The following is a 15264-nucleotide window of genomic DNA, read 5'->3' on the forward strand; positions in this document are numbered from 1 at the left end:
AGGGCAAAGTCTGCTGTGGTTCTACGTTTGGGTTAAAGAGCTTAAAACAGAAAAAAAAAATTATTTTGAAATGCATCATTCTTTGAAATTAAGAGTAAATTGTGTGTAGCAGCCTGGAAAATATAGCTCATTCAGGACTGCTTGGCTACAGAACCAAACAACACAAAACGCTGGCTCTCTAAAAGCTATTTCAAACTGAAAAAAAAAAAAAAGGCACAAAGGGCGGAAGGAAGGGTGGAGGGTTGCTATAGGGCTATGACTTATAAGAAGGTGCAGCTTTGGGAGACATGGCTAGTATACAAGCCAGCAATATTTCCACATCGCTTAAGCCACTAGATGTTGCTCTGCACTGCTACAGCAGCTAAACCGCGAAGGTAAATAAAAGGGTGACAGATAATTACATAAGAAAACAAATGTGGCAAGATTAGGACAGAAATTAAACGGACAGAGTGGGAAAGGACTTCCCCTACAGCTGTATCTTTAAGCTTCTCCCCTAGCTGGCGACAATGTCTAGGTCACACTGATGGAATATCAATATCTCTCACTATATAACTAGCCAGAGCACATTTTTTTAATATTTTATTTTATTTTATATATTTTTACATCATTTTTCATTTTTGCACATTGTATGCATTTTCATCTTGGTTATATTCCCCATACAATTCCCACCCCCCCTATTTTGACTCTAACCCCTCTTCCCCTCCCCGCAACAGCCCCCCTCCCCTGTAGAGTGTCTATGGTTTATAGTTGCTTGTTGATTTTGATTTTTGCTTTATTATAATTGGTCTTTTTCCTGGTCCCTTATTTAGGTTTTCTGAATTTCTGCTATGAGTGAGACCATCCAGTATTTGTCTTTTTCTTTCTTAGCCAGGGTACATTTTACAAGCAAAGGAGAAGGCATTTCACCTCATTAACTCATTTGCATGCAGACATTTCCTTAATCTTGTGACAGAGACCTCTGAATGAGCAATACTGACCTTTGTTGCCTACCTTCCTCTTATCATTTATCTCATTCCCATTATGTAGACATTACAGTTAATGCAGTAACCAGTGGCTAGAATTCAAGACCTTAAGAGAAAACTGAGGCATAAAATCACTAGGTATAGTTTTCTTTAGCCATAAGATGCCAGAAGGGAACAAACAAGAAATTCAAACCTGAAATTCATTTATTTGGGTTAAGAAAATAATTGCCATACAGGAGTGAAAGATGCTAGGGATATAACTTGGAGAGCTAGAGGAAAGAAATGAAGTAGGGAGAGACCACAAATCAGTGAAGGAATAGCCTTAGAGTATAGGAATAACTCATATCAAAGTCCCCACTTGTGTGCTATCAAAGTTCCCACCTGTCTGATAACATATCAATACAGTAAGTCTAACTTATGTAAGAAAAAGCAGTGATTCCAAATGGGGGTAGGGACATTGTCTCTGGGGAAAAAAATTGGCAGTATCTAGAGGGAATTTTTGTTGTCAGAACTAGTTTTTGCACTGACATCTCTCTGGTGGCCAGAGATCAAAGAAGGTAAGGGCCATCCGAGAGTGCACAAGACAGATCTCACAACAAAGAACCACCCAGCCCAATATGTCAACAGTACTGAGGTTGAGATTCTTAAAATAAAGGGTCAACAAAATGGGCACTACTCTGCAGGCATTAAAAAAAAAACAAGCATCAGCATCGGTAGCCTCAACATTACCCAAGAGTGAAATCACCCCTCATAAAGACTATCTCTGTAGTTGGTATTAACATATAGATCAAGAGAAGGAGCAAAACATATGACTAGCTGGAAAATACTTTGTCTGAAATATATTCCCTTTCTCCAGTGGGACTCCTCCCACACCTATTGGTTCTGTGCTTTTACATTGACCATGATTCATGCACAGAGAACAAAGTGTTGGCTGAAGAATACATGTCTATTCTCCTTGGCAAACATCATTCTTCTTTTGACTCACAATTTTCATTCTGGCTTACATGCTCCAGTATCATGAGTTTGGATGATAAGCATACTGTCCCTAAGAAAAGGATGCTCTGACTGTCAAGGCAAAGAAGGTTAATTTTGGAATGAGATATCCAAAGGAAGGCACCAACTCAGGAAAAATCAACCTCAGCAGTGGCAGACACATCTGTGGGTGCCATAGCAACCCAGGGCACATCCATCAAAACCCAGGGCATTCTACCAATAAACAGGAATGAAGAGGTCCCTCTTTGTGCTACAGTGTAGCTGGACATGGGCGGGTCTGATCTCAGACCAGGCTAGTCCAGGAGAACCAATAATGGGGAATAAAGCAAGGCATCATGGTATTATAAAAAAGAATAATAGGAGGAAAAGTCAGGAAAGCTGGATAAAGGTTAAGATCTACTGTACAAACAGCCCTGTGACATTTTATTCCTTCATGTCACATGGATAAAATGGGATAATCATACCATGTTGGTGACTTCCCATCACTTCCAAAAGAGTATTCTAGGAGAAAGGATGTCAGCACATACAGGAAAATGTCTTGTGGATCCTGTGGCTCCATATTCACTGGGAAAATGCTCACTCACAGCTTGCCTGATCTTGGGGTTCTCCAGCTCTGCTCCTTATTCAGCAAGTACTACCTACTCACCCACAGCAGTCCTAGAGTCCACCAACTAGTGTGTTTTCCAGGTTTTCCACTAAGGAAAGTTTTGTTCCTGTTAAAACTAAAATAGCCAAAACTGTAACCTCAATTCCTGAAATTGAGGTTCCAATAATAATTTTGCTCAGATTCTGGAAATTGGTGTTTGTGGGGGCCTAGAACACTCACTGGGAATCATCATCTTCTATTTATACATGTGACTAATGTCTCTACTCAGCACTATGCCAAGTTGTTGCTGTGATTAATTCTGTTTGATGAGTTAGCATTCGTCTCCCATGTGGATTCCTATGATACTTCACTATTCAGTCCACCTTAGACTAGTGACAAAATGCTCTATCCTGTACCTGCACTTAATCAGTGAAAAGTTAGAGAATACTATGTCACAAGTCCACTTAATCATGGATCATGGTGTTTTTCAGGCTTCATTCTGCCTATTATATGTAAATTCCTATGGTTATACTCAGACAACCTAAATTACCGAGGTAACTGAAAACTGGAAACCATGTTACATTGTGCATACAGGATTAGTTTTGCAGTACCTTAAGATGCTGTGCTGGGCATATTCAAAGGCTTTCCCAGGCCACACACATTTCATGGGGGGCCACATTGTGTCCTTGGGATGGTATGCCTTCATGATCCTTATTTTTGAGGGAGTGCTTGAATTTTCAGCCTTTGCCTTCTTTGGTTAATCCCAATCAGTGGTCAGCTAAAAGGTTTAATTTAATTATGTATCACAGCAGTGTGGTTACAAACAGAAGAGATTACTACTTTCCTTGCAAACCTCTGAAAGTAATTAAAATATGAAAGGAAAAGTTGAGCAAAGTTTCAAAGATGTCAAAAGTTCTAAATGAAAACTTGATCAGAAAAAAAGTATATTCAATTGCTTTATCCTAAGAACTATTAAAGTACTGCAAATGAATCTACTGTTCTCCATATCAGAGACCAATACACTTTCAAGTTCTATAAAACAGTTGCATTTTGAAAGTTAAGTCCATAAGCTTAAAGTCTTAAGTTTTTACTGCATCCCTCTAGCAGGCAATTAAACCAACAGCACTTTTCAGGGAGGGGTGGCTAAGTTTTCTTAAAGTATGGTCCGATGAACCACTTTCATTGGAGGCTCTGGCAAATTAGTTTTAAAAAGTAGATTTTTTTTCCTGATCCTTCAGAAACACTAGGTTTTTGGATTTGTTTGTTTATTTGTTTGTTTATTTTTTAATCTTGATCCATATTAACATTTGACATTAAGTCTTGGTATCCATTTTGCAAAATACTCTTCATTGTACTCTCTTCCATTTCATATTTTAAACAGCTGGTCTGGACATTATAGTTTGAATTATGATCTATTCCCGGATTGTAACCCCAGACTTCAAAAACACTAGACTAGTTGACTAAAAGGAAGCAGAACTGGAGTTGTGTAATTAGCAGCAAACACTTGAGGCTTTTGAGCTGTAGAGAGGGTTTAGTAATCTCCCACCTTTTCCAAATTCAATAGAATGAATGTATTATAAACTAAACTATCTGTTAGCATGCGCTCAGGCATTAAAAAGTGATTCCAAGCTTCACTTACAAACCTTAAATACAGCCAGCCTTAGATTTGGACAGGAAATGTCCTCCAGAGAAATGATCACTTCTAAACCTTCAGCATTAGGTGAGATGATAAAGTAAGCCTATTCAACAGAGCCTCTGCCACATCCCCAGCCACATCCTCTCTGCAAAGACTTCAAAGCATTCCCTTAACCCTTCTCTCCCCACCCATTTGCACCAAACACCCAAAGGAAATGAATTACTTAAAAATGTTCAAGTATTGTCCTATGTCAATATGCAATGGTTTAGAAGCACTACCAAAGCTCCTTGTCTATTTTCTCATTCATTTCTCTACTCCTAGGCATTTCTTATTTTTCTTTTGCCCTATATCTTTCACCAAGTTTTTCTTCTGCTTATCTTTCCTTCTTCCCTTACTTCCTCTTCTCCTCTGCCTTTATTTCCATCTTCTGGGACAGCTGACTAGGACACACTTGAATATCTCTTCACTCACAATAATGCCTTTCTTCCTAGGGAGTATTTCTTTGGCTAAAGCAACACATGCTTTAGGAAGACTTCCTCCAAAGGGAGTGATGAAGTAAACATCATATCTGGAATGGAGATGTGTTATTAATAAACTATACTGATTTTCCTCTCTCCCAAGGAATCACCTCTCTGTTCCTTTCTTCAGTCTGATATTCTAAGGAAGGAGTCTTAAGAAGGGGTTTGCTAGAAGAATGGCTGGACCTGGGGGTGGGAAGGAAAAGCAAAAGCTTATTACCTGGGTTTCTTACTTGCTGCTGCTGTTGCAATGTTTCTGGTATAGTTCCTTAGTAAGTCTCTTCCATAATAGACATCTATTTTTCTGTCAGTCGACAGATATTTATTGAGCACCTGTTATGCTGGGGAAAGTCTAAGTTCTGGAACAGTAAATAAGACAAGGTCCCTGCCTTTATGGAATTTTCATTCTAATGGGAGAGACAGACAGTAATCAAACAAAGGAATATATGACACCAGGGGTAATTAGTGCTAATAGGATAAACAGTAACAAGAGGACTAGGAAGGGAATGGTTGTTATTTTATGTGAGTTAGGCAGAGAAGTTTGCCTTTAACTGACCACAGGGCAGAGACCTTAAGGGCATCAGTGAATGAGTCATCTGGACATGTGGGGGAAAGTTCCTTGGGTAGAGGAATGATATATACAGAGGTCCTGGAGAGAGCACTTAGTAAAAAAGAAGAATGTAAGGTGGTCAGAATGGTTGCAAGTTAAGAAAGGCAGAGAGATGACACATGGGCATGGAGAAGTAGGGGGTGATAGGCCCGACCAATTATAGAACCACCCAATCCAGGTCCTAAATGCCACCAGACCCACTCTAGGTCTGACTCCTTGGTCTCCCCTCTCTGTGACCTACCAATCTTCTGGTACCCAGTTCCCTCAGTTCTTATACCACCACACCTGTAGAGCTCCAACACTCCAGAGTCATTCCCTCACAGAGGAGACAAGTTGTCCATCTAATTAAAAAACTGAGTAATCAATATAGTGGGGGAAAAAAGACAATGTGCATATTTAACCACAGCCCTCAGGAGATATCAGAGGGTCAGAAAGTCAACTATAAAAAAGTATGCTACCTGTGAGCAGGGTACAATAATCATTGCAATAACCTTGGGAAATAGGAGTGGAATTGAGATAATATGAAAAACTACGACCAGAGGAGGCTTTTAACAATAAGTCACTGCCCCCCTTTCCATCTAAAAGTGAACCTTGGTGAGGTTAGCTATCTCTTGTTCTTCATCACCCTCAAAGGGTTGGTATATAAATACAACTCATTAATTACTTTTATTTTTTAGAGGTTACAAAAACTCAGAAATTCTTCCACTACCGCACCTATATCACACCAATTCAAGGCCCCACTACCTGTCCAGCCCATGGCTTCTGCCTTAGGAAGCAGATGGTGGCACAAACTCTTGCCCAAGATTTTCTGAAATTTTAAACATAAAGAATTAGCTCATCATGATTCATGACTATCCTTGTCCACCAGCAGAACTGTGGTTCTGAACACAGGGCATCACATAATATATGTTCCTTGAGTCTCAGGAGCTGTCCAGATGCCCCCAGAGCTGGGTCACTACCCGGGGGCCCAGTCCCTCAGTTTTAGGTCAATGCAGGTCAAGCTGTCAACAAACAATCCCCTCTCAGAGCATCCAACTTCAAAAGGCCACTAGGAGGGAGAGAGTCACTAGGCTGGGAGTCGCCGGCTCCGGAGGCCCCCGCGGTCGCGCACATAACACACACACAGACACACACACACACACACACACACGCGCTCACACACAGGCTTGCCCGCCCTCGCGCGCGCCCGCGGTACAAACACGGATTTGCCAGCCCTGAACACACGCGCGCACCCCCGGGCCGGCAGAGTTCTGTATTTCCTCTTCCTCAAAGCTCCTCTTGGCGACCGCGGCCGCGCCTGTGCGCCCGGAATCTAGGACCCCCCAGACCTCCTCGGCTCCCCTTTCCTGAAGGCGCTCCTGGTGCGGCTACTCTCTGATTCCAGAATCTCCCCACGAGCCACCGCCGTCTTTCCTCGTCCCGGGGGGGACCTCGGCGGTCCCGGGAGGCTAGTACGTACCAACAATCGCCCGGGGGCTATCAGCTGTCCCACTCGCCCCCTACCGTCTCTCCCGGCCCTAGGTCCCAGAAACCCATCAAAATCCCCAGGCAGGAGCGCGCTCGCCGGGGAATTCCCTCCCATTTGCAAGTGTCGGAGAAAACCCGGGAGTTCGAGAGGCCAGTCTCTTCTCAAGCTTAACCTCTGGGTCTCCAAACCCCAAAACCAACACCCGCCCCCATCCTCAACCACTGCTAGGCGCCCGCAGCTTAGCCCCACAGGCAGCGTCCCCAGCTGAACACGGTCGAAACGTCTCCGACCGCTCCAGGGCCCGGCGCTCCCTCCGCTACTTCCACTCCAGCCGCCCCCCTCCACCAGACTTCCCCAACTGCGGAGCGCCCTGGCGCGCCCGCAGCCCTCACCAGCAGAGCTCCGCTGCACCCCCGCCCCAGCCGCGGCGCCCCCAGGGAGGAAACAAAAGTGTCTTCGCGGCGCTTTAGAGTCTTCTGGAACTGAATGCCTCCTCCCTGCCCCAGTCCCTGCTCCCTCCCTAGCCTTCCCGAGGTCAGCCAGTCGGGGCGCGGCGGCAGCCCTGGAAACTTTACGAACCTGCCCGGGGTCGCAGGACCGCAGCGGCGACGAGGGTTCCCCGCGGCCCGAGCTCTGGCGACCCGTGACCATTGAAAGAGGAACGGAGGTTCTGTCTCCCAGCTCGGGGCAGCGGCGGTGAGAGCGGCTCTGCCTCTATCCACTGCCCATCCTCACCCACCCCTGCTCGCCTGAGCACACGCACTTACACTCCGGGTCCGCCGGCTGCTGCACCGCCGGCTGCCGCTGCTCTCACTTCCTCTTCCTTCCTCCTGCTGGCCAAAGACACATTTTGCATCTGCAAGGCAAGCAGAGATCAGTCGCGAACTCTCCACCACAGCGAACGCAGCCGACTGGCCGCTGCCGCCGCCCCCGGCACCTGCGCCCGGACACGCGTGGTTGGCGCGTAAGCCTCCCGCGCTCCCGGGAACCTGCCCACAGCACTTAGTCTGAGGGGGTTAGCCACGACTTTTTTAAGTCCCCCTACTTAAAAATAAGGAAATGTCAAACACCGTGCTCGCCTCAGATCTGCTATAAATAATATGTGTGCAGAGCATGACTTCTCAGATGAGCTCACACGCGGCGTTTTGCAGGCCCTAATTAACTCTGTCACCCTCGTAGCGCCACCTCCGGGAGGCCGAGAGCGTGTGGCATCTTTTTTTATGTGCTTTCATTTTGGGCAACTGATTTGGAATTCTGAGGGGAAACTTCGGTGGGCTGTTGTAAAGCTACTTTAAGAGGTTGAAGTGTTTATTTGGACGCTGTGCCTTTTCCCTTGGACAGCGTGGCAAAAACACCAGCGGAATGTTTCCTTTCCTCTGCAGTCATCTATGCATTCACCGACTGTGTAATTGAAACTACAAGATTTTGTTCTAATCAGTTAAGCCAGGGATTCCCTAATTTTGTATCACATTGCATAAAGCAAGTTATTCTACCCCCCCCCACCCCAGTTTGGTATTCAGGGTAAGTTATTTAATTCGTGCAATCTAGTACAATTTTAAAGCAGAAATCAAGCACGTTGACTGCCAGAGTAGCTGCCAGGAGGGAAATGACAGTTGTTGGAAGGTTGAGGGAGAAACACCTGTCCTTTCCAAATTCAGAAATAACCACATTGGCTCTACCAGAAAAGGCAAAGGTTGTTGCTATGCATTTCCTTCAAACCGGCATAGGAGGTAAGTTGGGGGCAGGAGACATCAGAAGCTAAGGTGGAAGGCAATGCTCCTCTTGATGATTTAATCCACCCCACTCCCTCACTCTATTTAAATCTTAACCCTATGCTGACTGTCCATTAGTAGCCAAGAACTCCCAGAAACCACTGAACAGTGGTTGAAATAGATACTGGGACTTAGTGTGAAAAATGTGAAATAGCTTGTTAATAATTTAATGTTGATTACATAATTTAAATAAATATTAATAGTTTAGATATAATGAGCTGATTAGGTTAAGATATAAATATATCTATACCTATCAATATTATTGTAAAGTAAATAGGTACTTTAAAACAATTTCACTGATTTCTTTTTACAATTTTTAACATGGCTACTAGAAAAAGTAAGGTTACACATATGGCTCTCATTAGTGGCTCTCTTTATATTTCTAATGAACAGCACTGAGCTGACCCCTTACTGTATGTATAACACTGAGAAGCAGTATTAATAAGAGGAACACAAAGGTCCAGGTCATTGTAAGACTATCACTTAATGCAGGATGATTCCAGGAGAACATATTAACATATAATGATATAATAGTAACAGCAACTATCAAATGTTTTTATATTAATTTAAGTAGCAGTCAGTAAATAGAGTTTTTATTAGTGATGTTATGAAATACTTGCAATAACTGTGAATTTGATGTGCAACTTTCTAGCTAAGGCATAAAAAGAGCTTAACTTTAGTGTAGACATCTTGTGCACTAAAATGTCAACTCAGTAAATGTTTACTGTCATAATTGTCCCAAGAGCATATAGAGAATTCTGTGTCCTTCCCTTGCACAACTAATAGACTAACCCACTTCCTGGTAAACTTTGATCCCAATTCCACCCTCTGCAGTCAATATGGAGTAAGTCAATTCCTTCCTCCATGAGATAACCTTTCAGATCTTTGAAGATAGATAGACCTCAAATCCTATCTAAACATTTTTTCTGAAGATTAAACATCCTCAGTTGTTCTAATACCTCTTCATGTTCTATAGTTTCAAATCTCTATTATTTTACCCATATCTGTCATTTAAAAGTAATATAAATTAGTTAGCTATTCGCCGTTAAAAACAATTAATACAGCCTGAGCTCCAGCCAATTATTTCTCAAACACATGTCATAGTTGATCAAAGTGCAAGGGGAAGACTGGAAATTCTTTGCTTTGTTGTTATTATTAGACCATATTCACACTTATATGAAATTGGTCTTTGGAACCAAAACCCCTGGACCCCTTTCTCTAAGTCATTGGGTTTCATTCATGCATTCAGTATTTCCCCACATTCACAGATTAGGTGAGAACACTAGGGTCCTGGTGACACCCCACTAAGGGCTCCCTCCAGCATGGTGGGAATCAACATTCTTTCATTTCACTGATTTATTCAGATAATAAGCCTCTTCTTAACTGTGCAGTTGCCAAGACTTATGTTTCTATTGTGGCATAAAGGCATTTCAGAGATGTCAAATGCCTTTGAGAAATCCACTTTCACACTGCGTTCTACTGCTGGTATACACAGGGCAAAGTAGTGATCAGTGCAGTGGTGTTATATAGGGCTCCGTTCCTGGACTTGCCTTTGGGTTTCAAACTTAGTATTGCCATTTACAAGCATTGCCATTTACAAGTTATATTTTTAAGCTAGAATTAAAAATATACCTTCATAGGAAGGTAGAGTAAGAATCAAATGAGTTCAGGCCTCCCAGGTGGCGCAGTGGTTGAGCGCTGGGTTGCGAAGCTGCCCGCGGCCTCTGCGGCTCCGGTTCAATCCCCGGCTGCTCCCCAGCCACCGGAGGAGGGTCCCACATGGCGCGCAGACCTCTCCTGCCGCCCGCTGCTCCCCTCAGCAGTGTACTTCGCTCCTTCTGCCTATTCTGCTCCCTGCTCTGGCTCTGGTGAATTCTCTCACCCTCCCGGCTTCTGACTGTACCCAGTGCATGTATAAACCAAACAAACAAACAAACAAATAGATAAATAAATAAGACATGCCTCTAGAAAATTAAAAAAAAAAAAGAATCAAATGAGTTCAAACTTGTGAAATTCTTAAAACATAGAGGAAAGCAATAAATGCTAACTTATCTATGATTATCTACAACAGTCCTGATTAACAAGTCATATACCCTCCTTCTTTCTATATTATCATTGTCTACCCATGGGGCAGGGAAAGAGCTAGTATTACTATCCTGCATTTATTTTAGCTCCTGGTCAAAGCCTGGGCCATTTAATCACTGAGTCTTTCTGTAATGGAAAGGAGGGCCATTTTATGGTGAGAATCTGCACCCAATTACAGACCTTCATAGCTCTTGAAGTAAGCCCTCATGGAAGGTTACCTTCCCTACAGATGAGCCAGCCTTATCTTCTCCTTCAGTGGTTAGGGAAGTGGACTCAGGATCTCCTCTGCAGGACTACCCATCTCAGTTTCAGAATAACTAGGAAAAAAGGAAGCAAGATTGGGGTAGTTAGCTAGAGAACAAAATTCACTGTGTCCTCAAGTCTGAACTGCTTTTCGCACTCATGAGCTTTAATTCGCTGATGGATGGAAAAGTGTTTAAGGGACTTTCCCATATTTTAATAGTTTGAGGCTATGTTTCCCATCTCTTTATCCTTCCCTGGATATACAGTACTCCATGATAGGACAGCCAAGTAGGTTATCAAAATTTTACTGTAAAAACACAAACTGCAAAAATGACCTGTTACATTTTAATCAATGATGAATTATGTTGATCAACTCTTTCCTTTCTAATTACTCACAAATATTCATTTCTAATTCACTTTAAAAAAAAAAAGCCACTCCTTTTGCACTGCAAGTGGATCTTGCACATTTAATAATGCATTTAGTAATTTGCTTCTTCAGAATTCTATCCCATATCAGCCTCTTTGATCTAAAATTTGAATAATCTGGTCTCTTTTCCTGCATTAGAATCAGGCTCATGTTGGTTTGCTCTAGTTTTTTAAAGTCACTGGGGCAGAGACAGTGGACTCCAGTCCAGGAAGTTGCAATATGGGAGATAATAAGGTCTGGTAAACAGGCAGACTTTGGCAATCCAGAGTCACTGAGATCCCCAGAAAAAGGAAAGGACAATCCTTCTCTCCATCATTAAATAATCCAGTGTACACTTGTTACCTTAAATGGGAACTATTGTGGAGGAAGGAAGGCTACATAGACAAATATGAAAAACATGGGCACTTCCCATTCTTGTTAAGAAGACAGACTGGAAATATAGTAACACCTGAGTAGTGTTTTATTAGGGGAAGGGCAGAAAGTTGCAGTACCATTTGGGAATAGGGATGCTAATATCACTTGTAATAGCCTCCTGGGTCATTCTTCCTGTGGCGAGACATAAAGGTTGGTGAGCATGTGTTAGCGAAGACACAGGGAGAAAAGAAAGTGGTTTTGTTGATGGGTAATGGTTCTAGGCAAAAATAACAGTTTGTGTGAAGTTCTGGAGAAGTAGTAGTACAGGATGAAACTCTAAAAGTCAATTTGGTTAGAGTGTGAGAATATCAAAATTGAATCTAAGCAATGGACAAAAGGCAAAACTTAGGAGCTGTTGGGAAGCACATCACAGAATTTAGATATATTATGGATATTGGGAATATAATTGAAAAGTTTTTTGTTTGAAGATTATGTTTTGTTTTCCAAGTGAAGTAGTTTAAGCAGTAGATTGTCACAGATAATTTTTGTTTGGTGGGTTTAAAGGTGCATTCTATAAAAAAGAAAGATTAAATACATACTGGAAAAACAGATAGGGAGTTATCACTATATATCAGAGCCTTGGTTACAAGGGCATGGGGAGAATTGGAAACTCTGAAATATTACAAAGGAGCTAGATCACACAGAAAACTAATTGTTGTTCAACCTAGTAGAAGAGATTCAGAGAAGCAATTTTCTTTTCCCTCTTTACCTTGGCCTGACCAAACACCAAACAAGGACAGGCTCAAAAAATCAAAAGGGGTGTCCTTGCTCTAGTTTGGCTGCTTATTATTGCTGTGATACCATTACTCTGGATTTTTCTCCAGTAAGTCCTCATTTCAGTCAGTGTATACTGTCCATCACTTCTGTTCATATACTGATGGCCAATGGGATTTAAGTAAAACTGGATTGTCCTTTTTCCAAGCAGGAAGGAAGAGGCCATACCTTTGTTCCTTTTGGTCATATCCTTTTTCCTCCCAGCTTCTCACTGGCTGTTATTGAGAAATAGTGGATAAAACTAAAGGAACACTCTCATGTTAAGGAGGGTGGAACAACAGAACTTGGGTCCCTGATGATCATGGATACAAGGCTAAGGCTATGAAACACTTAGCATAGTTGTGGTGAAGAAATCATAGAAACTCCCCAATTAATCTCCCTGAGTGCCCTCAAGCACCCTCCTGCCTTTAGGTACATTTACGCTGGACTGGGAAACCCCTTGAACCACATTGCTTCCACCTCTGTCATAGTAATTTTCTGCTTGCATTTTGAGTTTTGGATTTATTTTTTTTCCTTATCTGATTCATTTTGTTCTCCAAGCCTCTGATAGCATATCTTCTCTTCTTCTCTCCTCCCTTCCTCTTTTCCCTTTTCCCCCACTCATATATCTATGAACTCTTCTTTGTATAATTTTTCATTCATTTTAGGGAATTTGGGGATAGACAAGAGGTAGTTGTGGATTAGGACACTGTATTCCCAAACCTAATAATATTACTTTTCCATTTTCCATATTTATTAAACTTACATTTGACTGCATTCTGTCCAGACATAATAATTAAAGTTTCTTTATATATCTTATATAGGTTGATTCTAAATATTGAAAAACAGAATATACAGTATTGAGTTGTATTATTTTTCATAGCAAATATTTCTCATGGCAAGTAGCATCCTGGATCTTAAAAGAAAGAATATTATTCTATAATCCTATATCATTAAGTGTCTCACCCAAAATTCATCAAGGAGTCATTTAATTTACATTTAAGGTCATATAGTCACTATGACTATCTTTATGTTCTGTCTCTTTTTTTAGTGAGTTTTTTTAATTGATTTATTTATTATTATTTTTTAATTTTATATATTTTTACATCATTTTTCACTTTTGCACAATGTATGCATTTTGATCTTGGTTATAGTCCCCATACAATTCCCACCCCCCCCTTGTTTTGATCCTAGTCCCCTCCACCCATAGCATGTCTCTGGTTTATAGTTGCTTGTTGATTTTGATTTTTACTTTATTATAATTAGTCTTTTTCCTGGTCCCTTATTTAGGTTTTATAAATTCCTTCTATGAGTGAGACCATCTAGTATTTTTCTTTTTCTTTCTGGCTTATTTCGCTGAGCATGCTCCCTTCTAGCTCCATGCATGTTGCTGCAAATTGCATGAGTTTATCTTTTTTTGATTGCTGAGTAATAGTCCATTGTGTATATGTACCACATCTTCTTAATCCAGTCATCTGTTTTTGGGCATTTGGGTTGTTTCCAAAAGAGCTAAAAACTAACTTCACCAAAGGGGAAATGCAAATGGCCAACAGGCATATGAAAAAATGTTCAACATCACTTGTAATCAGGGAAATGCAAATCAAAACTACAATGAGATACCATCTTACATCAGTGAGAATGGCACATATTAAAAAAAAAACTAGCTACAACAAATGTTGGCAAGGATCTGGAGAAAAAGAAACTCTCCTGCACTGCTGGTGGGAGTGCAAACTGGTCAACCAGTATGGAAAGCTGTGTGGAGATTCCTCAACCTGCTAAAGATGGAGCTTCCATATAATCCAGCAATTCCACTCCTAGGTATTTACCCAGAGGACACAGAAACATTAATTCAAAAGGGCACCTGCACCCCTACGTTTATTGCAGCACTATTTACAATAGCTAAGCTATGTGTTCTGTCTCTTACTGGAGTTTTAAACTACCAAAGCATATTAAAGTCTTCCATGACCTTAAAAATGGAATCTACTTGACTGATTTTTGTCTTTTTTGTTTTGACTTATTTTGCTCAGTATAACCCCCTCCAGCTCTATCCACATTGTCACAAATAGCAAAATTTATTTTTTTGTGTGCCAAGTGACCTTTCATTGTTTATATGTACCACATTTTCTTTATCCATTCTCCTGTCTTTGGGTGCTTAGGTTTTTTTTCTATAACTTGACTATTGTAAATAATGCTGCAATGAACATAGGAATGCATATAACCTTTCAAATTAGTGTTTTTGCATTCTTTGCATGAATATCTAGGTATGGAATTGCTAGATCACATGGTAAATCTAGTTTTAATATTTTAAGAAGCTTCCATATTGTTTTCCACAGAGGCTTGATGAGTCTACATTTCCACCAATAGTGTACAAGAGTTCCATTTTCTCTACATTCTTGACAATACTTGCTCTTTCTGGATTTTTTAAAGATTGATTTATTTATGCATACAAGAGCTGGGGTACAGACCAGAGGTGAGGGAGGCTGAGAGGATTTACCAGAGATAGAGTAAGGAACAGAACAGACAGACTGACTGAAATACAGTGCTGAGGGAAGCAGAGGGTGAGACAGGAGAGGCCTGCTGCATCATGTGGGTCAGCTCCCTGGCTGGGGATTGAACTCGTGCTGCAGTTACTGCTGATAGCTTCAGAGTGCTGAGCTTAACCCCTTGTGCTACCAGTGAGGCCCTCTTTCTGAATTTTTTTGAGATGGGTCATTCTCACAGGTGTAAGATGGTATTTCATAGCAGTTTTGATTTGCATTTCCCTGATTTATAAATGATGGTGAACATTTTTTCATCC

At 41.5% G+C, this 15264-nt stretch overlaps 1 protein-coding gene across 1 annotated transcript in view; it reads right to left on the bottom strand.

Annotated features, from left to right (window-relative positions):
- ELMO1 (engulfment and cell motility 1) overlaps positions 1–7629 on the bottom strand; it is a gene marked incomplete at both ends in the record, with an annotated part of 519094 nt that extends 511465 nt beyond the window's left edge. The window contains one exon of the mRNA XM_084229578.1: positions 7541–7629. The remainder of the gene's footprint in view (positions 1–7540) is intronic.
- Between the last annotated feature and the right edge of the window lie 7635 nt (positions 7630–15264).

The sequence above is a fragment of the Talpa europaea genome (assembly GCF_964194135.1).
Source record: "Talpa europaea genome assembly, chromosome: 3".
NCBI classification, from domain to species: Eukaryota; Metazoa; Chordata; class Mammalia; order Eulipotyphla; family Talpidae; genus Talpa; species Talpa europaea.